The sequence below is a fragment of the Alligator mississippiensis genome, chromosome 1, assembly GCF_030867095.1.
Source record: "Alligator mississippiensis isolate rAllMis1 chromosome 1, rAllMis1, whole genome shotgun sequence".
NCBI classification, from domain to species: domain Eukaryota; kingdom Metazoa; phylum Chordata; order Crocodylia; family Alligatoridae; genus Alligator; species Alligator mississippiensis.
The window spans coordinates 195,549,518-195,573,619 of record NC_081824.1 but is presented as its reverse complement, the minus strand read 5'-3'; the positions used below and the strand labels follow the sequence as shown (position 1 = coordinate 195,573,619).

Below are 24,102 nucleotides of genomic sequence, written 5' to 3'. Positions count from 1 at the left end.
AATAATTCAGTAAAATGAATTTCACTCTCACTTATTCTGGTATAACATTCCCGATGACGGTGGAGTTATTCTAAGGACTCCAGTCACCGAGGGCACAGACAGAAGTGACAATTTTTGCCTGATCTAGCCACAGAAAGCAGTCTATAGCTGTGACCAAACACAAGTGCATGGCTGCATACCTCTTAAAAATGGCTGATAGGACGAACATCCATTGCATGAGGGAGTCTGATGAAGACTTTCAAAACATAGCTTCTTTTGTAACTTGAGGCGGCTGGCCTCCGAGCTATTTTTAGAATGGGAGGTGATAAAGGGAGTGGAGGGAGTTTCTTCTGGGGTTTTTTCAGCCCCCTGCTGGAGGATGGGGGAAGGTGTATTGGAGGCCCCCCTCCAATACAGAAGAAGAATTTAGAAGTCAAGTGTTCTTTGTACTGGCTGCCCATGGAGCCAAATGTGAATTACAAACATGCAATCTAGCCAGCAATCTAGTTCTCATTTTGAAATGTGACATGGATTAAATGGTGCATTCAGGGAGGAAAGGAAGCAGAAGGAGCTTGTTCTAGGCGTCCCCCATCCTACCCTCCAGTGTCGGCTGGGGGAACCCTAGAACAAGCTCCTTCTGATCCCTTTCCTCCCTCCCATCCTGGAAATGGGGATAGACTGGGATGGAGGCGGGTCCATTGCTAGGGGAAACTGGCTGCAGGTTCCCAGCCAGCAGCTAGATTTCCCTCCCCACTGGAACCAACAGTGAACTTCTGTTTGGTTTGGGGGATTGTTGTAACTCAGAGCACTTCTTGCAAAGCCTTCTCAGTTGCAGTTCACAGCAGGCATCCTGGTTTTCTCTGTTTGAAAAATCATGAATTCTCTGATTAAAAAACCCCCAAAGCTTTAATTAAAATGAAACACCACTAATATATATATAAATATGTATCATTGCAACACAATGTTTTATTGATATATTTACAATTTTAAAGCAATTTGGAAGCCTACTAGTCCCTCAATTGCTATAATAAAGTGAATTCTAAATACCTATAAATTTTGACATTTGATTTTGGGTCTTTTATCATGGAAAATTAGAGTTCCCCCTACCCCCTTCGCTCACCAGGATGCAGGTTCAGGTCGCTCACTCCCAAGCCACAGCCCCACAGCCCTGCTGGTGACCTTCACTCTCCACCCACAGCCACTAGTGCCCCTCACTCCCCACCTACAGCCTCCCCCGCTCCCAGCCCTGCCAGAGGGGGTCCCCATCTGCCAGCGATATGGTGCCAGGGACCTGGGTCTACAGCCCCATGCCCCCCAAAGCAGCACCCAACTCCCAGCTGGCATCCATAGGAGATGGTGGCTGTTGCAGCAGAGCAGAGTTCAGCTCCCAGCTCCCTCTCCCCAACAGGCAGCACAACTGGAGCAGAGCCTGTTGGGGGGCAGCGAGGTGGGGGAAGGAGGGCATGGCTGCAGACTGCCTGCTGTGGACTCAAGCTCCGCACCCTGCTGCCTTCCCTGGGGCCTCTACAGCTTGGCAGGTGAGACGTGGCATGGCAAGGCAGTGCGGGGCCAGGTGGAGAGGCTTGTGCCAGCACTGGGAACTCTGTGCCACCATAACGAGGCAACTTTGTGCCACATCCCCTCTGCTGGAGCTGCCTCACCTTGGTGGTGCAGGGCTTGTGGAGTTTGGGAACTATGCCGCATACAGAAAGCCACATAATTTATATTGATTCTGCCTTGTGCTTTTTGAATTTGTTTAAACTGAGTTTGAATGTATGTTTAAAACTATGCTTAAGACTGAGTCACTCAAAAGTGAGGAGGAGGAGGAAGATGAAGAAAAATCACACAGCTGACTTAAGCACGATTAGCACTTAGGTGCCCAAATTCACTTACGTGTCTGATTGAAGGAACAGAATGTGACCTGAAGAGATTAAGGCCAAATTATCTTCTAATTTATATCCAATTTGAGACTCATCAAATCTGATTTTTTTTGGAATATGTAGCATCATATACTATTTTATATATTCAAAGAACAGCTCCTACTGAGTTCAATTGTAGCTGAGCACTTCAGCATATTATATTCCAATATATTCAATCAGACACCTCCAAAAATAAGGAACACTCATTTAGAGACCACTTGTCACTTGACTAGTGTCATGCAGGAACTTGGTGGCAGTAGTAGGAATGTAAGTCAGTTCCAGAGTAGCATCCAACTCTCTTAACCATAAGACCCTCCTCCCCTTTTTCTTCCTGTAATTCCATGCCATACTCATTACACCTTCCAGTTTCTGCAACAGACCAGACAAGGGATACACAAAAGTTAGCTTCTTTCTTTAAAAATCCTGGTTCATCTCCACAACCGGTTTGTCTTGTCCACTGACTGTCATCATGCAATTAAAGACTGCATTATAATGCACACAATGCACAAGTTGTGTGTTTGGGGGCTGGGGATGGGTTTCAGACTCTTAGTTCTGGCACTTCCTGTCTTTTGACTCTCTAAACTTAATAAGATTCTTCTTATACAGGTTTTTTTTGTTTCTTTGTTTGTTTGTAGAATTTCCAAATTTTTTAAAAATACCCCCTCTCCCCACCCTGAAATTCCATTTTGTATCCCTGAACTGATGCCTACATGGTTACCCAGTAGGGCTGGGAGCTTTAGCTCTATTGCATAGACATCTGCTACTTGGAATAGCTGATAGCAGTAGTAGGTTATATTCTATATGGTGCAGTGCCAGGGAGACATGGCATGCACTTCATCAAATCATTTCTCCTGTTTTGGCTCCCCATTTGTCTGCAGATCTCGGGTTTCATTCCTCACTCTAGAGGATAGTATATTATCATGATCTCAGATTTGTCATCCTCTTTTTTTTCTCCAAGCTTGATTTCACCTGCTCCCTCCCCTTCAACTTGTTCCTTTACCAGTCCTGTCTCTCCCTTGACTTCTTGTCTCAGTCCTTTTTTCATCATCTAGCTAATCTCAGTTTCCCCTCTCGCTCCCAGTTTGCTAGTCCAGCCCATTCCTTGTGCAACTCACCCATATTTATTTACTCCACCAGCTTTCAGTATCAGTCTCCCTCCTTGGACTTTCCTCCATCTACTTCCCTCTACTCCACCTTTGTTCCCATCTCCCAGCTCTGGTAATTCACATACTTCTGCATTCCACCTGCCTATCAGAACCGTCTTTCCTTCCCCATTGGTTACAATCCCCACTCTCCTTGCTCAAGCTTCTCAGCCTCCCTTGATTCCTCATCCACTCTGCTTTATCCTATCCATAGCACCCTGTCCCCATTTCTCTCCTTTGGTCCCAGACTTAATCTCTTTGCCCAGCTATTCCCAGTCTCTCCTTGCCACAGTCTGCTTCTCCGCCCTATTCAGAACCTATGGGTGCATCTACACATTCATTACTGTGCTTTAGGTAATGTGCATTATATCTAGTACCATTGTGAGATAGTAGAAAAATGTGCATTGGCCTATTTTAATGTGTATTACCTAAAGAACATGGCTTTTTGTGATGCCTCAATGCACATTAAAATAGGCTAATGCACAGTCAAGCACATGTGTACATGCACAGTATTGGTTCAGGCTTTGTCCCCTGTACATTCAAGCCAAGTGACTTCCTTCTTTGTGATGCCTGGGTGCCTCCAGGGAGTCACTGAGGACACAGGAGAGAGGTCCCTGCTTTCAGTTCTAGTGTCCAGACTCACCCTGGTCTAAAGCAGCTTGGAGTAGCCATCACTATTTGGTGTTATTCTTGTATCTCTGGGCTGGACCATTACCATTTGATCAATGGATTTTTGGTGACTATATCATTCAGTCAGAAGCAGAAGCTATGAGTAGATGGAATAGTGTTCTGCTGCTCTGAATACATGCAGAGCCTGGTCAGTTTTAAGAGCTGTGAAAGGTTTGAGCATGCTCAGTGAGGCTAGAATAGGAAATTTTAGTTACTGAAATCAAAATCTTTTGAGCATATTGAAGTCTGATTGTTCAAAGGCTTATCTTTTGACAAAAATTGGGCAGACTTCCCCCAAAACTGCAAAGAGCACATCCCTGACACACATCAGTGCCAGCTTTCAAGTCCTTGCTCTAAAGCATGGAGATGATGGAACTGTTCAAGAAAATGGCCACCAGAAATATAAAAATTGCAAAACAGTTTATTTTTTCCCTTAGTCTCAGAAACAGCTGAACTGGTGGCTGAAATTACCCCACTGAAAAATTTCTGCTTCAGACATCTGGTGTGGAAAATTTCAGTCCAATGAGTTATACTTTTGCAAAACTTTTTAAGCAACTAAAAACAGGGTCCTAAAACAGGAAATGTCTCATGACTTTAATAATAGGTACTTCTACTAGCTACGCCTATAATAAGGTCCATCTTCAGAACCCATTTACACATGTAAATCCAAGATCAGAGTCTCTTTCAGCCTAAAACAAATCTATGGGCTGATTTTTGCTTTTTCAGAAAATGAACCCGTTACAAAAGAACAGTTAATGGAATGAGATGAGATCTATGCTTGTTTCTATTTTTGGTATGTATAGGGAAAACAAATGGATAATTGTTCCTTAGTGTGCCCAAGACCATATTCTTCTGTCGCCTATACCCATTTGATACTACTGTAGCAACTTTATAATAAGAGGGCACAGACACTTAAAATGGCTCAGGTTCCTTTTAAGTCCCACAGTAGAGGCAGGTTTACAAATGTTGTCAGTATTCAAAATGCCCCCGGCCCCTCTCCCTGGCTCCTGTAACACTAGTTTGGGATGCTTGAGTTCTTTAGAAAATTTGGCCCTTTGTGCTTTCTAAAGTAAAAGTTAAGCAACTACTAAAAGTCTAGGACTACATTTTTAGGAAAGTGATTTTCATATGTAATGTTTTCAGGACTCTAGCCTGAGACCCTTTCCAATTGCTTGATTTTAACAAAATGTTAAGCACTCAGCCTCTGAAAATCAGGTGCTGATAAGGCAAATCAGGCTGGTCTCATTATTTTTACAAAGGTAGGACTGAGAAATGTTTTCTTTTAGCAAGTTTTTTGGAGGAGGAAAAAAGAGCAAGAATTCCAGGCAGGTCACAATGCTATATTTCATTCCAGGGACAGGTACAAGCAGACTGCCCCAGTAAGCAGCAAGCATAGTGTTAAAGACAGTTGCATCTATTTTTTTTTTAAATACAGCCAAAATGTTATGTTTGAGAAGTCCTAGGAACTGTCAAGAACATTGCTGTCACAAGATTTTCTTGGCATGTAGTTTCTCAGGGTGTCAAAATATATGTCAGGAAAAAAATGTAGGTAATTCTGTAGTAGTATATCGAAAATAAACAGCAACTAATTTAAATCCTCCTCATTAATCATTGTTATTAAAACTGCCATAATCCTACGTATCCTGGATATTGATTCTTTAACTGCATATTGTGAAATTGAATTAGTCATTGGTTTCTCTTGAGCACCATCTTAGCTCATAACAAGTAACTGAATGAATAAGAAAGCCTCATTACTGAAGCCTTTGGGTAATGCAAGGACTATTGAGCAATTATCTAAGGAAACTGATCACAACAGTTCTACAGTTTTAATGATTTACATACGTTAAAACAATCATTCCTGGATTCAGACTTTAAATTTTTCCATAACTCTTTTTATCATAGCCAGAACAATTTAAAAGAAGTTCTAAAGTTAATGGGTTGGTATGGTGTTGATTTGGAATTCAAGTATAATATTGGTGCAGAAACTGCATAGAAGGACGAAAGGGTAACCTGTTTCTGCAGTGGAAGGCTCGGACTGTCTGTTGCCTCTGATGTGAAAGTGTGCATTGATACAGGCAGCCCTTCAATACTGCTGCTTTATTTGTAAGCATGGCTTCTAATGCTTTTTGCTTTCCCACTTATCGAGATCTCTTTTTCAAAACAACCACTTTTAGATAAAGTAAGTCAAAAGTATACTTTAATTATACTCTCAGAGCTCTCGCACAGCATGGTCAGCCATGACTATTTCTGTTAGTACGGGGGAGTTTCCCTAGGTAGCTATTAATACCTATGCGCAAATGTTTTTAGAAAGTCCGGTACATTCCCTTTTCTTCAGCAAAAGTTTTGTGGTCTAAACCTCTTAGAGGATGCTTATACATAAATAGACTGAAAATCATATGAGAACAGGTTCCAGACAGGTCCTTCATGTTTCTTTTTACAGGTTTCGAGAACTACACTGATGTTTTTTTTGTTGAACTTATTGGATAGGAAAAAATATTTTAAAAAGTATCCTGGAAATATTATGTAAGGCACCAAGAAACAATGTTTCTATTATCTTTTCTAGTTCCAGGGCTAAGTCTGTTTTAACAGCTTGTACAGTGTGGCTACTATATAAACATAATCAGAATGTATCTGAAGCAAAGCTGTACACTAAATTATTACAAAGTCTGTTGAATACAGGGCATGTGGTTTTAGTCCCAGAGCTAATCTAAAATAATTCTTCTGACTCTAGTCCAATTAATAATGTGGCCTATTATGGTGAATAAATCTTCAGGGCTGGGAACAGGTTTTAAAAGGGGAACTTGCTGTTTGGTACATGCATCAGCTGTTCTGATTTAACTGTTATGTCTGTCTGCTACTATAGCTGAATAAGCAGACTAAATTGCTGTAACTAATCCAGGTAGTAAGGCCAAAGCATAGTAAGAGCCACTTCTTTCACACACTGCTTCTCTGTTGAACTCAGTACTCTGTTTTGTGCTCTCTAGGTCAAGTAGGTGGTAGCAGGAATATAGGCAGCATCTCTTGCATAGCTTGGTGTTCTACCATAATTCCCTTCATCTTCTTAAAAAGGAGTATATCAGAGACAAGTTGATCTGGTAAACTGAAGTAAATTACAGTAGAATTTAATGAGCCAATACAAAATTGGCAAGTGTACTGATTAAGTATCCCCACTCCCTAGTCACTCCTTTTCTCTGCTCTTTCTTCATATCAACATTGGGAACTTTCTATGAGCATCTACTTCTTTCCTGATTTAGAAGTATCCCCAGAGAAGATTTTTTGCATGACTCTTCAGTGATCATAGGCTAAAAACAGATAGCATTTTTGTTGTGGCATCAGCTGTGCTGGGATGTGACTTAGCACAACTGATCCAACTGATTAGCAACAGCAGACATTGCCATTGTCTCACAGGATCAGCCCCTTTCCGCTCCCAGGGCTTCAGGGGCCTTCTCCTGTGAGACAATGGCCCTTGCTGCTATGCCCAACCTGGGGCACAGCAGCTGGAAAGTGTACCCTGGGATTCCCAGGGCATACATTGGGAAGTGCAGAGTGGAGAGCCCCCTGGAGCTCTCCTCCTCTGTGCTTGTGGACCACAGCTCAAGTTGTGGTGTGGCAATGCAATACATGTGCCTAGGGAATTTTTAAGGCACACCTCTGCAAGTGGGGAACCTATGAAGACACTTCTAGGGTTTCAGTGGCCTGATCCTGTGCACCTCCAGGAATCCTTGGGGTGTGCAGGATTGGGTCCCTGAAGCTCCCAGATTCCTATGCTTTCTTGCCGTAAAGCATGACAAGGAGCATGAATGTCTATTTGCTTGGGCTTTGTACTGCTGTAAAAATGTTTATGGTAGCATAGAAGTGACATCTGTTTCTAGTCACAGTGTCAAGCGGGCATGTTTATTATAGGTGTGGGGAAGTGGTGGTGGGGGGGAGGGTTGGCTCAATGGGACCTGCTTTCCCCTATTCTACAGGCTTAAGACTCTCACTGTAGGAAATCTTGACCTCTTGCTCAAAGACTTCTTCAGGGAACCTAAGGGATGGTTCTAAAAGTGCTTTGGATTCAGCCCTAGGTCTCAAAGCATCACGAAGAGTGGGGGCCCAGGTCTAGGATCCTTTTACTTTCAGTGTTGTAACTGTAGAGCAAATGGCTTTTATCTACACTATTAAAATTGGCAATAGTGAAAACTGTAGTAGAGACTGAGGGCATGAGATTTTTATAAGAAGTGGCAAAAATATTTGCCCTCCTTCTTTACACCACCATCCCTCATTGTTACCATTGGGGATCCCACCTTGGTGGTGAGTTACAAATCCCAATTTTGCACCATAAATACAGCCAGAGAGTGAATGGACCACAGATAAAACTCCCTTTTATTCAATACTAGTTGGGCTCCATTGGCACCATGCTATTAAGGCCTAGAAATGAGACACCACATTATTTGGGCATCAAAAAGCCCCAGTTCAATTTCCATTCCAGGTCCCATCTTGAAAGTGCATCCAAGAATATGCCCTATCCATGTACCCCATTTTGCTGCCACTCTCAAGCACGCTGATTTTTTAGAATGGTAATGAGGGTGTCCTCAGAATGGCTTCATTGCCTCCTTCCAGGGATAGGAATGTAGGGACTAGAAATGGACAAACATGATGTGCTATTTGAGGGTGGTCAAACATCTGAGTGGCCAGGGGTTACATGCCACAGTAGTCATGGGTCCTGGGTCACAGTGTGAAGGCCATAAACTGTGGGGAGTTTATGCCACACTGCCAGTGAAGCTTCCCTACCACAGAGGCAGCATGAACCCCTTTCCCTCTCCTTCTGCTTTACTGCCATGTGGGCAACATGAGCTCTTGTGGATTGTATGCAGCCTGCAGGCCACCAGTTGGGCAGCATTTTGCTGCTTGTCTGTGATCTCAAAAAGGTCTCAGAAATGGTATAGATGCATCAAAAGTACAAGGCAGAGAAGAATCAGGTTCAAGGTGAGGCCTAGAAACTATGTACAAGGTCATACCAGGTTGATTAAGGGTAGAAGGCCCATAAATAAGTTGCCATGAGGTTAAAGTGTATGTGGGGATTTACAGTGCATCATCTGCCCTAGGGTAACTACCCATATGCTCAGTTTTACCCCACAGTAAATGTAAGCTAACCATGGTAGCTTAGGCCTTACAGTATTTTACTGAGGTCTAAAATATTGCAAAGTTAGATTTCATTTACCATGAAATAAAAGTGTATTCAAGGGCAGCTACCTTGGGGCAGATGATATGCACTAAATCCTTGCCCCCTTTTGTACATCAGAACTGGCTTGTGAGTTAATTAAACTAATACAACCTTGTACACAGACTACGCTTCACCTTGGACCTTATTTTTACCTCATGGGAATGTGTTCATGTGTCCATGTAGCCATGCCCTAAAGGTATGACTCTCATACTAGTTTAATCGAACCACTGCGATTTTATGCACATTTTGTATTGGCTTCAGACTGGCTTGTATTGGCTTACCTTGCAATGCTAAACCAAAATCAGCGTACACACACAGTTTCATTGACTTGTGTGGCAGGGCACCTGCAGTGCCTGCCACTTCAAGGTTTCTAGTTGGCAGTGGAACAGCCGGCAGGTGGGTGCTAGCCTCATCAAGGTTAGCATGTGACCCTAAGAGGACCCTGGGGTTGACTGAAGGGGTGGAGCAGCCTCCATTTTAACCCAGGCCCTCAGAGAGAGAAGCAGCAGTTGTTGTTGAGCAGGCCAGGTGGCAACATCAGGCTGAGCTGCTCCTGGAACATCTTAGAGGTAAGGACAGAAGCTATGGCGATGGTTTGGAGGCTCCTGGTCCTGGGTATGACCTGAAACTGCACCCTGCTGGGGATGGGTGGTCTGGTGGGGCTGTTCATGGTGGAACAGTCCCCCAGAAATGCCAGGTCAGTTACCACTCCAGTGAAAAGCGAAGAGGGGCGCCTGAAACCCCAGCCCCTGCCTATGGGCAGGTTACCAACAAAGAAAGAGACCTGGGCTAGGCAAGCCCAGAGGGGGACACCTGAGCCCAGTGTAGTGGGGCCAGGTATGGCGACAGCCACCTGAGCCCCACTGGGTGAAAGACCCCAGCAGCCCAGTGAGGGACTGGGAGTGCGAAGCAGTCCAGTGAGGGGCTGGGTGTGTGAAGCGGTTCAGTTAAAGATGAGTGGCCCTAGTAAGGGGCAGAACCACTGACTTGGGGAAACAGATATAGGTTCCCCTCATTTTATGCAGTACATGTTTTCCCAGAGAACAGCGCATAAATCAAATTCACATAAAGCGAACCCACTTTACAATGTAACAAATAGAGATTGGTTCCCATGGTGGTGAGGGAGGGAGTGAGGCTGGGTCTAGGGAAGTGGCAGGGGGAAGAGTGCCATTCCTGAAGCTGTGCAGCTGCTGGGCTGCACCATGCTCTGCCTGTCCCCCTGCTCTTGGGCTCCACTTGTCTGTACTCACCTCTGCCTTTGGGTTGCACTGTGCCCTGGTGCAGGCAGCTGGTGTCGGCTGCTCCTGGGGCCGCTCCATCATGGGCTGGGATGAATGTGGACAAGAGGAGCCCTGGGTGGCGCGAGGCACGGCACTCACCCCAGCCCCAGCTGCAGCAGCCCTGGAAGTGGCCAACACCAGCTGCCTGTAACTGCTAGGCTGCTTTGTGTCCCAAACCCTGCTCTGAGCTGTTCTGCCTGTCCCCACTCACCCCAGCTCCTGTGGCAGCAGCCCTGGGAGTGGCTGATGCCAGCTGCCTGTAGCCACTGGGCTGCACCATGCCCTGGTGCAGGCAGCTGGTGTTGGCTGCTCCCAGGGCCACTCCAGCATGGGCAGGGGTGAGTGCTGCACTGCCCGGGGCTACACTTGTCTGCATTCACTCCAGCCCATGCTGGAGTGTCACCAGGAGCAGCCAACACCAGCTGCCTGCACCAGGGCTTGGCGCAGCCCAGGAGCAGAGGAGAGTGCAGACAAGCAGAGCCCAGGCATGCGGGGGACAGGCAGAGCACGGTGCAGCCCAGTGGCTGCAGGCAGCTGGCGCCAGCCACTCCTGGCGCCGCTGCAGCTGGGGCTGGGGTCAGTGGGGCCATGGCCCTTTTCCCGCCCCCCACAGACTCACCTGCTTGGGCGGGGGAGGCTGTCTATGCTGATCGCATAAGAACAAATTTACCTTGCATATAATGAATTATGGGTCTAACTATGCTCATTGCATAAGAAAATTTGCATATAATGAACCCACATAAATTGAGGGAAACCTGTATATCGGACAGGACAATATGGAAATACCAGACATGACAGAATATTGGAATTGACAATATGGAAATACTGGAAGTGACATAGAAATAGCTGCGAGGCATGGAATATGTGTAAGGGAAGGTTGGAATGTGTACTCAGGCTCTTGTTTTCAAGAGGTTGAACAATGGGCAGCCTCCTGCCTTAGATATAACATTCATATTAATTTCATGAAGGCATGGCAGACAAGTGAGACAGGGGGTGGGGGTTAGCCCAGAACAGGTGGGTGGCTGGTACTGAGACCCGGTCCTGAATGGCCAGCATGTTACATCTTGACTAAAGTGTTTTACGTTAAACTGATGCAGCCTCTGTGCATAGATAAGCTCTGAACTTGAAGCAATATGAATACAAGCTTATTTAGCTCTGATACTTCTCTAGTTATAACCAGAAAGGTGTAGGCTGAATGGAGAGTCCCTCACTCAACTATTGTTGTTTCAAATGAGCAGGTTTTTGCAATCAGTTTTACTCTGAGTACTGACTATTATTCATAATACAAATGGTATATTGCTAGAGTACCTGGAGTCTTCAGCCAGTTTTGTGCCACATGGGGTACTGAAGGAAACAAAATAAAGACTTCATAGATACTTATGGACTGGAGCTAATTGAACATACCTGTAGAAATTCTTTTTTAACAGAAAATTAGGTTTTCAGCTAAATGTCACAGAAAATATGATTTACTGTTTTTTTAAAATTTTTTTTGGCGGGGGGCATGGGGTGTATAATTTTTATTAAGGAAAAGACGCCTTAAAATTTTCCCCAGCTTGTTCAAAAACTGAAAAACTTAACAGCCCTCTTCCCCCCCACTTTTTTTTACTAGTTTAAATATGGACCAGGTTAACCCTTGCTCAGACTTATTTTCCTCTTGTGTAGCTCTGTTTGAGTCAGAGAGGTTATTTCTGATTTCCTCTGGTACAATTAGAGGAGAATCAGGCCCATTCATATGGAAAAACTAGAAGCTAGGAAACCCACAAACAAAAACAATTTCAGGGTTTTAGCTATGAAATATATTGGAAATTAAATTTTTGCTTCTTATTTTGCAAAATGTTTCTGACATTTTGTGTGTTCTATTGGCAGACTTTTTTAATGAAATGTGATACAGGTGTAGCCTTTGCCAGGTAAACAATCACCATCACAGAATTACATTATATATAGCATTATATAATGATGAAAAGGGAAGTAGAAAAATATGTATACAGTTTTCTTTAATACACCTCACCAGAAAGCTTGGCAGTCTCCAATTAGCCTCTCATAGCAACAGCAGTGTGAGAGAGGATTTGGCTATAGCAGAGATGATCTCATCATGTGAGATGGGAATATACAGAAAAAAGGCATAACACCCTGTGTGATGGAAACCCATTTTAAGACAGAAAGTTTCATCTGTGAATATTACAGATGCCCTAATTAAAAGATACCTTAATTTGAACTGAATCCACCCAATAACATTGGATATGAATATGGTTAGTTGTTGCAGTGTAATCTTTCCAGCAATCACTAAAACAAGTTTGGTGCTGCTTTATTTCCTGTTTGTCAGTGAAAAGCTTTGCTTCTGTACTTTCCTTTTTTTCCTCTTTATTTTCACAGTATTGTTGGTTCAAGTCCTGAATCTGAAAGCCCCTGAATTTGCTGGATCTTATATGGGCAAGGCCTGTCTCTAATATTTAATTTTGTGCATAAAAATTATTCATTAAAATGTACTGCAATGGTGCAAATTAGTGATTCATAGCCTACCTTTTTTTGGATGTTACCAGATTTTTTCCAAATATTCTGCATGCAAATGTCAGCACTGAATTATGTTAATTTTGTAACAAGTCATATGCTGAATAGGCATGGAAGGTTGGGGTCAGCTAAAATGAGATCTGTCCCCTAAAATGATCAACACACACCCACTCATTAAGGGCCAGATTCTAGATGATGACCTTGCCTCTGTGCTGTCCTGGTGGTTCAAAGAAACCAGAAAGTAGACAGATTTCCCTAGCTGGGGGTTTCCCTGCTGTGAGGAAGTTGACAGCTGGCATAGTGTCAACATAGTTGGCTTCCTACATCAATCCCACCCTGTATTTGCTTATATAGGAAGGTGTCAGGGCTAGTCACTACAACTTAGGGCAGTCCAGTGGCTGCTCTAAAGTATGCTGTGGAGCCGTAGTATTTCTAGGTTAACATAAACATTAAATTAGACTCTCATACTCCCTTCTCCTCTCCCCAAAAATCAGTTCTCATGACTTTTTAACCAAGTTTTGAAGATGCAGCAGGTTTGAATTGTTTGTAGATGATCTCAGATGTTTGAGTTACATTAGGCAGAAAAGTCACATTCTCTGTCCTGGGTGGACCCTCTCTTTTTCTCTGCATGCTGGAGACTGAGAGTTCAAAACAGTGCAGGAGGGTGGGGAAGGAAGGGTGGAATCTCTGCTTCTTTTTGGGATTGGCACCTATGAGGTAAATAGACAGGATCGTAATTTTTGCTTTTGTAATCAAAAGCATCATGGACATAGTGTAGACATAGCTAGAGGCACAGGGAGTCTGACCGGACTGCCTACAGTTCTGCACAGCTCTTAAGTGGAGGAGGTGGGGAAGCTGGTCAGATTTGCTGTAACCACTCCTACTGTGAAGCTCTGGAATCCTCTAGTTTCACCTTTCTTTTAAATGAATAAGATGAGGAGTGTTTCTCAGTTGGATTGCTGCTATGAGCTGCTAGAATGAAATGAAAGGGTCTGTGAGATAAAGAATATACTAAATAGTCTGTCTGGTAGGTCAAATGGTGTCAGGTCCCACTTTAATTACTTAACAGACAATAGAAATAAATAAATGGCACAATAAATTTGAGATTAATTAAAATATTCCAGACTGTCAAAATCACAGGTGTTACTATAACCATGGTTTACAGAATAGTTTTAATGCTAACCCTATCACAAGGCTCTCTTACCCCCACTCAGATAGCAGCCAGGGCCATTCTGCCTCTACTGGCCTGCCCTCATTGGCCCATGGAAATTGCTCATATGATATGTTGTTTCAATCTGTGCCTAAAGAAATTGCAGGTGGTTTGGAGCCAACTGAATAATTCAACATGCAAACATTAAGGGTGTGCTATTTTTGGGAGTGCTTAATACCTGCAGGTCCTCTTAATTCCAGTGGATGTTAGAGATGCTCGCCTCTTTATAAATATAGACCATGAATGTTTTCTATCATTCAAACCCTCAACTACCTGCTAGCTACCTGTTCTAATATTTTCTGTCACTGACTTAATTGCTCTGCTTCAATTGCAAGCCTAGGATGACAAATCTCTCCAGTGTAGTTCCTCTTCTGAACTGTTTACACTGAATCTACCCACTGAAATTGGAAGATGGTAATAGATCTTCTGAAAGATGGTCACCTGTGTTAGACCTCTATTACCATGGTGACATTACAAATCTATCCAGCTGCCTGAAAAAAGTTTGTCCCCCAAAGGAAAAGCTCCTACCATAGGAAAAATAGCCCAAAGAGCAGGGAGGAACATGAAATCCAACATATTGCTCCCCAGCCACACTTCAAGTAGAAGTGTAACCCTAGAGTATGTGTAGGATATTTCCTATGCCTATCTTTAAACTATTGTATATTAAATGTATAGTGAATTAATTGCTTTAGAAACGCTTCCTCCACCCCACCCTGTGCTTTTTCATTACAAGCATGTAATGTTGCTAGTGTTGTTGAGTATCCTTCCTGTGCCTGAAAAAGTGTGACTTTTATGGGTGACGTTATGTTTATGAGACTTTGTTCATCCTAGGCCTCGTGTACCCCACTGCTGCTTCCTCTGAGGCTTTGCTGCTACACCGCAGGGTGTTAATTTCCTGTTTTTAGTCTGTCACAAACTAATTCACAGCCATGATTTAAAAAAAAAAAAAAAAAGCCCAACACACACATACACAGGCACACACAATGCTGACAAAAGCAGTAATAAAACTCTAAAGTTTAAAGGCGGCCCTGGTGTTTCCTCATAGAACAGCATGGGGACCTTTCACCCCTCTGAGACACGGTGCTTGTGAAGGACTTCCCCCCCTTTCTTTCTTTCTTTTTAATTAGGACTTCACAGAATGCTTTGAGTTTAAGCAAGTTGTATTAGCATTTGGGGTGAGCATTTAGTTTGCAGACAGATGGGCTGAAAAGCATATGCTGCTCACTTGAGCCTGTAAACTAAAAACGTACCAAGTCAAACTAGGTGTATGAAATTCATACAGGATACAAAGAAGAAAGGTTTGATTAGAAAATACACATCTTGGTAACCATCAGGAAATGGGGCTGGAATGTGAGATTGCTATAAAGGGTGCACAATAGGTACTTGAGCCTCTGGGCCTCCTTCAGGCTTGGTTACTGAGCAGAGTAAAAATTGGTGTTCCAGCTACACATTTCCTGTAATAACCACTGCATCTCTACTCCTAAATATTTAAGATTGGAGATGAAACTATCTGACTAGGTCATTCGTCTGCCAGGGTAGGATTCCTACAGTGTTTTTTCTCCTCTCCTTGTTCATAATAGTTCACATTTAAAATTCTCCATTGTCTTCTCTTGGAAGACTCCCATAGATAAGAACATTTAATTGAAAAAAAAATCAGATTCAGTCTACATTTTCCTTTTGTAATGTTGCTCTGAGCAATGCATCTACCATTATGATGCATACAGGTCTAACATGGTTATGCTTACTTTAGATTTGAAAGAGCTTAAAGTAATGCCTTGCTACTTTCATTTAATAATGATATCGCTTTTCTGTTGTCAGTAGAGGCTTTCCCCCTTGATTATCTTTCCAGGAAAATGTACTTGTAAATATTTATACTTAAAATTATGAAGGTGTCTAATCAAGAGTCTAGGCTTCCTAAAATAATCAGCCATATGATAATATGACAATTGAAGTAAATCTCAGCAGCTTTAAAATTCGTGCCATGGGCACTTTATCAGTCAGCTACATACTCCCTTTACCATCTAGGGAGATATCCTATGGCCTGTCCAGACACTTCCTCAAACAAATGTCTTTTGCCACAGGTCTAGAAAGTCTAGACTATTTGGCTTTTGAGGACCAAGGTGGTGAGCAAGTTCCCTTACAGAGTGGGCTCTGCCAGTTACAGCCCCTCCCCACCTCCATTTACAATAAGGGGAAAACAACTTGAGTCCCTCTGCAGACTGCAGCTGGAAAGGATCATTTAAGCTGTCATAGGAAATCAAATAGTCTTGAGTGGAATAATGGATACAAAACAAAACAAAAAACAAAAGAAAACAAAACAAATCCCTGTTATAGTTTCAGGGGAACTGAGATTTGGATACAGTTCTGATTTCAGTGATTAAAGTCTGTCTTGCTGATAGGCTGAGGGTTCAGTTGTCTGTTTTGGGACTTTAAGAACAGTATTCAAAATAATTACACTGTCTTTGTGCTCTGTGAATTCTGTGTTCAACACTCAGGACATGTTGGGGAAGCCTCAGGGTTGCTCTCACTTGAGGTCATAGTTTGACAGAAGTGCTCCAGCCATAGGCCTTCCTGGATGCATCTTCTAAATTCTTTTCATGGTACCTTCATATTATAGGTGTGACACAAAAGAGCAATATTTGAGAGGGTGGACACTGAAGGGAAGGAGCTGTGGAGGACAGAGGGGAGTGGATAACTTAAGCAGCTGTGAAGTAAAGCTGGTAGTGTGAAGGAGGAAGAGAAGGTTGGAGCAGATGGCCGATCCAACACGTCCAAACTGTAGAAAGGCTTCTGAATGATACGAGGACCTTGCTTTGGCTGCTTCTGGCATTGCTTCTACCTACTGGAAGCTGGTTGGTTCTTCTCTGCAGATTTTCCCAGTAGCCAGGTAGTTAGGTGTGGGTAGAAGATAGGAGGCATCACATGTATCCAGTGCCCACAACATTCAGGAGGTCCTTTTTATACTGGCTATTCCATGGCTAGTAGGGAAAATCTTCCTTAATAGACTCCATTTTACTGCCTTGCCTCAGTGCAGCAGTCCCTGTATCTGTGTAAGAAGAGAGAAGTTGGCCTAGTAGATCAGACTGTTGGTCAGTCATAGCCTACTATTTTGCCTCTGGTAGTAGCCAAAGCAAACATGGATTTCAAAGAAAAATCTTGTCCTCTTGGTTACCTGAGCAAGGGTATTCATGGCAGAAAAGATTCCACCATGGTTTCTCCAACAGTATGGTTTATCACAACACAGTTGGACAACCCTATGTTAAAACTCCAGTTTACTCAATGTGAGTTTCTCTGTGCCTTGTAAGGTTCAGGACCCTTTGTTTACCATGCCTAAATATATATATGCAGGTACCTAAAGAACCTAACCTGGAAAATTAGGACTAAAGAACTGGACTTTTTCCTCTTTGTTTAAATATAGGGACATAATAATCTATTTCTGGAGTGTATCAACCTGGTGGAGTAGAGTACTGAGTACATCTGGATCGTGCGGGAAGAATTTAGAAGTACTCAATGTGATTAACTGAGTAGAAATTAGAATGGTGAGGCACACAACAGGTAGGTATTTTAATGACTACAACTGGTCAGAAGAATATTGGTTTTACATCTCAACTAGAAGACAATTGAAAAGTTGTTCTAATGGGAAGCCTGGCCTTTTTGGTGGTACTGTGTATCACAAAGATGGCTTTGTTTACCTGGTGCTTGCAGATCTCAGTCTGCTATATGATGTTTAAGAACATTGTAATGGAGGAGATAAAAAGAAAATTTGTATGGGCAATTGATGTGTAGTATTAAGAATGGTTGGGGAGAGCTCATCAGTCTAAATTATTTTGGCAGTAGAGGAAATAGTTTTGGATCCAGGGAGCATTTGCAAGCCTTTCACATCTGTATTTTACAGGATCCTACATTTTATAGCCAGTTGGGAGAGGTGTGATTAAAGGTTGGTACACTCAGCAGGATTAAGCCATTAGGCCTTTGAAGACTGAGACTGTCTCTTTGTTCTGCTAAGACAGTGTCTAGCCTAATGGTTCTTAACCTTCTTAGATTCGTGCCACCCCTTGTTAGACTCAAAGCATCCCTTGTAAGACTTGGGGCACCTCTCAGAAAATGTCAACTCTTAGTTTTCACTTGTTTCTTGACTACAAAAAATAACAGAATAACTTTTCTGTTGCAAAGAACTCAGAAAGACCACAACAGGGCAGGATGTTTTTAACACTGGATTCCTATTTGAAATCTCTGGGTTCATCTGGTGAATCATGTTTGCACATCTAACAGTGCTGACATTGTGTGGCACCCCATGACACTTCTGGCACCCTGGTTGAGAATTACTGGTCTAGCCTAGTAGGACACTAATCCATAGGTGGCACTTCCAGGTGCTATCAAAATACAAATAACAACAATAGTCATAATGCTGGCCAGTGTCCTCTGTTTTATTTCCTTCTTGTTCCAGTCAGATGTGGTACTGTATATATTGTTACACATTCAGTACTTTATCTGTTGGTTTTAGTAGCCTGGGAAAGCATTGCACCTACATTCTGAAATCAGTGCAAGAATATGTGAAGTAGTTTGGAGCAGAAAAAGGAGTTCAAGCTCCTCTTTTCTAGGCATACAGGAGGTCACAGAAAGATGAACATGGATGATAATCTCTTAGGTTAAACCAGGTGAGCCTGAGGCTTTTCACCATTCCAAGTATACTCCCAAAGCAGGGCAAGCCTCCTTAGGTAATGTTTTCCATTGTTGCACTAAGGACTTGAGCAAAATAGCTGTCCTGAATTCCTTTTTCTTTTCAGGGAGCCAAGATTTATAAACAGTAATAACTTGGACCTTAGAATTATGGACTTGTTGCTATGGAACGATGTACATGCTCAGTATCTGTCACTTTGTGCGCTCTCAAACATAAAAGGATTTGTCAATTATGTTATATCATAGGATTTTAAGAACTAATCAACAGGTCATGTGCACTGTTGTTAGAGTCACTACAGGTGATATATTAATACCAATAAAACCTTAGCATTTGTCACTGATCAGTCATTGGTTTTACCAGGATGTGATGGGGAATCTCCTGTAATAGTAACTAGCCTTTAAATGGTGTCTCTCAGCAATTTGCTAGGAGTCCCTATGGATGGAGATGTGCTATGTGAAAATGAATATATGTGAATCATGTTTTAATTAGCTAGATGTGATGCATTCCATATGCAGGATGCACTCATTACTCAGTATGTTATGAATAAGGCTAGATTTGTATCACAGATGTCACTTAAGTCATGGCTTCTATGTTTTTAACAAAACATCTGTGGCTTTTGACCTCCTGGGTTTGTGTGCGTGTATGAGCGAGCGCATGGATGTAATTATGATGTGTGGAGTAAACTTCCCCAAGAGCTGCAATGTTAGATGCTGGAATGCATGAGAGAGGCAAATAGAGAGCTGGAGGCCAATGATGCCACAAAGGAATAGACCCATGGACTCATTTGAAACTGCAATTTCCCAAGGATATGAGGTTCCCTAGATTAAGAAAAAAGACAACATTGCTACCTTCTCTGAATCCCTTCTCTGGCTTCCTTTTAGCTTTCCCCTGCCTTTTGCTGGTACTGGCCCATGAAAGAAGAGTGCTTCCTCAGTGTGAGAGTATGTAGAGAGGCAATTGAACGAGCAAACAAAATGTTCCAGGATGGAATCTCCCAAGGATCTTCAATACCATCAGTGTAGATGCTGAGTTGTTTGGAGATGGAATAGTATCTTCTGTACCTGAAACCTTCACTGCCATTATGGTGGGACTCATGAGGTGGCAATGTTGCATACCGTCATGTGTGCTTTTTCTCTTAGCATGGGAGCACTGTTCAGGCTTTGCAGAAATGCTTGTATAGCTGTTAATTTGGTTGTATTCTTTCTCTCTTTTGTGGGCACTGTGGCAAGCAGCCAGTGATTCCATCTCTTCTACTAGAGTCAGTTTTTGAAGCTTAACTGCCTGTTTTGAGGGCCTTTAGATTGTACACATACAAGCTGCACTAAGGTTATACCGAGATTCCACATTACTGATTTTTTTTTCTTTCTTTCCAGCAAGAAGCCAAATGACAAGCCCCTTCTCAAAAGAGGAACAAAAACATCCCTGCTGAATTCATTTTGGTTTATTGTGTGCCACTCCAGATTTTATATGGAGGTGTTTTATTATTTGTAAGCAAGCCACCTAATTTATATTAACAAATTTTACTCTGGTGATTTGTGGACTGGTTGCCTTTCATTCCTTAGCCTTTAATGTGTGAGGAATATGGTGGAAAAGCTGATATAATACGTAGTCTCTTTGCTATTCATAGTGGGTGCATCCACATGAGACACTTTACTGCGCATTAGTCTACATGTGTGTAGTACTTACTGTAAATTAGTCTAATGCTCTGTTTGTTAGTACCAGGAAATACAGGTACCAGATTAATGGCGCATTAGCTACTGCACAGTAGCATATGTGTAGATGCCTAAGCAGTAAGGGGCCTGGTGCTGTCTAGCTAAGCCTCCGTGCAGGGGGGAGCTGTGCTGGCTGCAGGGGAAGCTGTCTGCCCACCACGTGCCTGAGAGGGCTGTTTTTGGCAGCTGGGACTGCAGCATCCCAACCACATGGAGATCAAGTCTAGACTCAATCCCCACGTGGCTGGTAGAGCTGTCCCAGCAGCTGGGAGTGCTGTATCACAGCCATGTGGAGATCGAGTCAGGACCCAATCTCCATGTGTCCAGGAGAGCCATCCCTGTTTGGCAGGGAAGTTGCCTGCTAGCCATGTGGGGATCCCAATTGGATCTGCCTGCCAGCTGAGTGGGGATGGCTGTCCTGGGCACATGGGGACTGGGATCAGTCCCCTGTGCCTCCTACCAGCCCAGGGGCTGGCACCTGGGGAAGCCTGGAGTTCCCCTTGGCTGCTGCAGGGGGCAGAGCATGGCAGGAGAAGCCCTGGACTAGGCTGCTCCTGTCAGGTGCAATTTCCTCCTGATGGGGGCGCACGTGTAGATGTGTGCCCTGGAGGGCTTTAATGAGTTTGAATTTTCTGTGAAGAAAATTCAGCCGCACTAATTCCATGTGTAGATGTGCCCAGTGTGAAGTAGATTAGTTAAGTCACATGATATTGTTTCTACTCCTTAGCTGGGAATTAGAACTTTCAAAACATACTGGTGAAAGATTCATGAAAAAATGCATTTTCTGGGAGTAAATTTCAGATGCACGATCATTTACACTAAAATTCTTGAAGCTCTCAGAATTTTGTGCATGCTTTTATAAATATGCGGTGATGAGAACTAATAGAGCTGGTCCACAATTTCAAACCTAGGTACAATGTTTCTAATGTCAAAATTTGAGGGGAAAAAAACCCAACAGTACATAATTAAAAAAACCAAAACCAAACTCAAAACATGTACATACATTTGTGATTTCCCTCTCCTTTTTAGATTATCCTTACCTTTGAACAATGGATTATTTGTCTGTGTAGGTTTGCAAGTTAGTGCGTATCTTCAGGTATCTAAGTTTGTTCCTGTAGTAAGAATGATGATAATTTCTTTCTCTGCCAGCAAATGTCAGTTCAATTTAATTAATATTGAACCAAAGAATAGAAGCATTGGTCTGAGCAAGGTTACAAACCCTATGAAACTGGGACCAAATGGTAGTAAAGCGAACCTGACAAAACACTGCAGCAAACATAGTTTTTAAATTCTCAGCATTTTCTAGAGATCATTGTTTGCATTCTTCAGCTGGCTCTCTACCTTTTTAACATTTCCCTCTTCCTCTGTTTCTCTCTCTCTTTTCTATTCTCATCAATTCTTTACTGAAACTGCTGTGTGAGAATTGGTCAGAGAAACTTTTCTATGTTAAAGTGCTTTCAGCGTATGCATAAGTGTTGGCATTGTAACAGTACAAACTAACAGTAAACAATAAACACTGCAAAGAACAAAAATACCTCTTTTTTTTTTTTTAACCTGTTGATTCTTTTGTTGAAGTACTAAAAACACTCCCAAGTGGTAAAAAGTGGAACTGAAACTACTATAAAAACCTATGTTAAAGAGTTCCTTCTAAAGAAAATCAGTACTTTTTTTGATGTTCTTAGTCAAATTGTTATAGTTACAATAAGAGAATCAGGCAGCCCAATGCAAATTACCCTGCTTGGTTGTTGGCAGCTCTTTTTTTTTTTTTTAAAAGAGAAATCAATCATTTCCCAAATGCAATCAGATCAGCAAAAACAACAGTCACAATCCAAGCTCTGAGACAAAGCCTTTCAGCTGTTACACTGCTGTAAATCCAGAGTGAATGGTTCTACTGATGCAACAGGAGCTTTTATTTTTAAACTCGGATACTTTGCAAGAGAAAATTTGAGGGGCTGTTTTTAAATTGCACAAAACTTCAGAGAGAAATATTTGCTAGTCCTCCATTTACTATTGTAAGGAAACCATCATAAGAAATGCAGGCTTCCTGATTCAGAAACTTTTTTTCTTGTTGGTAAGAAGTGTTTGAGTGCTTTGGGTTTTATCCTCTTATTCTGAAACAAAGGAAACTGCCTGTTGTGCCATGCGATGCATAGAGCGATGCAGATTCTAATAACCACACAGCTGTGTTCCTCTCTCCTGTTGCCTCCCCTTCCTACTCCATATCCCCTTACATCTGTGTCCTTCTCCACAGGTTCCAGACATAGACATCTGGGTAAACCAGGACCCTTTAACATTTTGAGATTGTAATTGACTAAATTCAAAAGCATCGTCTATGATTAGTCCCACATCAAAGAAGTACAGCCACTGATGGAGACATGAATTTTTCCTGCTGCTGGGCTTTCTATCAAGCGCAAACTGAAGGGGAAAAAAAAGGGGAAAGAAAAATTCCAAGGTGTACAAAGAGTTAGACTTCCTTTGCCTCTCATGAGCATCAGGCTATAAAATAAACTCAATAAACATTATTATCAAACCTAGACTCTCAGATTCAGCAGGGAGGAAAACAAAGGCTTGGCAGAAGAAAAGTTTCCTATGTTAAACTCTGCTTCACTTATTAATTTGGATAGTTGAGGACACTTATGCAGTGCATTCAAATTGCTGCTTTATTGTTCCGTCTTTATTTGCCGTGGCACTTACTTTATTCCTCCTACTTCTTTTCAAGTTTTGCTATTTGTTTCCCTTCTGCTGCAGCAAACAAAGTTCCTGTCCTTACTTTCAGAGACCTTCACAAGTTAGCTAAACCCTTTCTACTTGCCTTGTTGCCTTATCCTAGTTAATCTAGCTTTTGTTTTGCCAGCAATACCAGCCTTCACTGCCCACTTACTTGTACAAGTACCTTAGTATTGCCTTCCAAGTGAGAAACTCCAGAAGGCATAAAAGCTCTAGCCTCAGTTGTCTTCACATCTGTGTGATATGGATATATAAATGGTAATGAGCAGGGATCCTGATTTTCTTTGATTTAAAAAAATCCCAAATTTTTGGTTTAAAAAAAGTAACCCCTAATCCATATTTTTCCATGATTAAAATGAAACACCACTATATATTCTAATATTATAAAAACCTTAATCTGTCTGTCTGCCTGTCTGTCCATCCATAACACTTCCCTCCCCCCCTCTTCCCGAGTTGATTCAGATTCGGTGATTTGGCTTCTGAATCTGGCTGAATCTTCTCTGAATCAAATTGCGGACTGAAGCTTCACACACCCCTAGTGTAGACCTTACACTTAGATTCCTAGTTTGGTCAATCCAAGTGTGGACTGTACAGAAGTTTAGGGGTGTTAGATCAGTCTCAAAATGGCCAAACTGATCTAAGTTAACTCTACCTCTGAGGCAGTCTAACTTAGATTAGGTCTGATGAGACTGATTTAATTGTACTTCTGTACAGTTCCCAGTGCAGCCCTGGGGCTGGAGAAGCCCTGTCACTGGCCCCAGCTTTAGTGCCGCACTTTTTCTACCCATCCCCCTGACACTGGGCTATTTTTAGCCCTTTGGCCCCTCACCTCACCCCCAGACAGACAGATCCTCCATTGTCAACCAGCTAGCCTGCCCCCTGAGCCTGCCAAACCCCTGATCCTGCAAGCTGCTCCCAATGCCAATTTTACCAGCATTTGCTAGGAGCTAAAGAAGTTGGGGCGGGGGGAGGGGTGGGATTGGGTTGATTGATTCACCAGGGTGGGTTGTTCATCTGGGATGAGATGGGGGTCAGGGGGCTAAAAATATTCCCTGGTCGGGGGGGGGGT

At 42.7% G+C, this 24,102-nt stretch overlaps 1 long non-coding RNA gene across 1 annotated transcript in view; it reads left to right on the top strand.

The window, feature by feature from the left end:
- The window catches only part of LOC109282170 (uncharacterized), a 357,724-nt gene extending 335,897 nt beyond the window's left edge, over nucleotides 1-21,827 (top strand). Inside the window, exon 5 of the long non-coding RNA XR_009457424.1 lies at nucleotides 19,968-21,827. This is a non-coding gene — a long non-coding RNA (uncharacterized LOC109282170). The remainder of the gene's footprint in view (nucleotides 1-19,967) is intronic.
- Nucleotides 21,828-24,102: the final 2,275 nt, after the last annotated feature.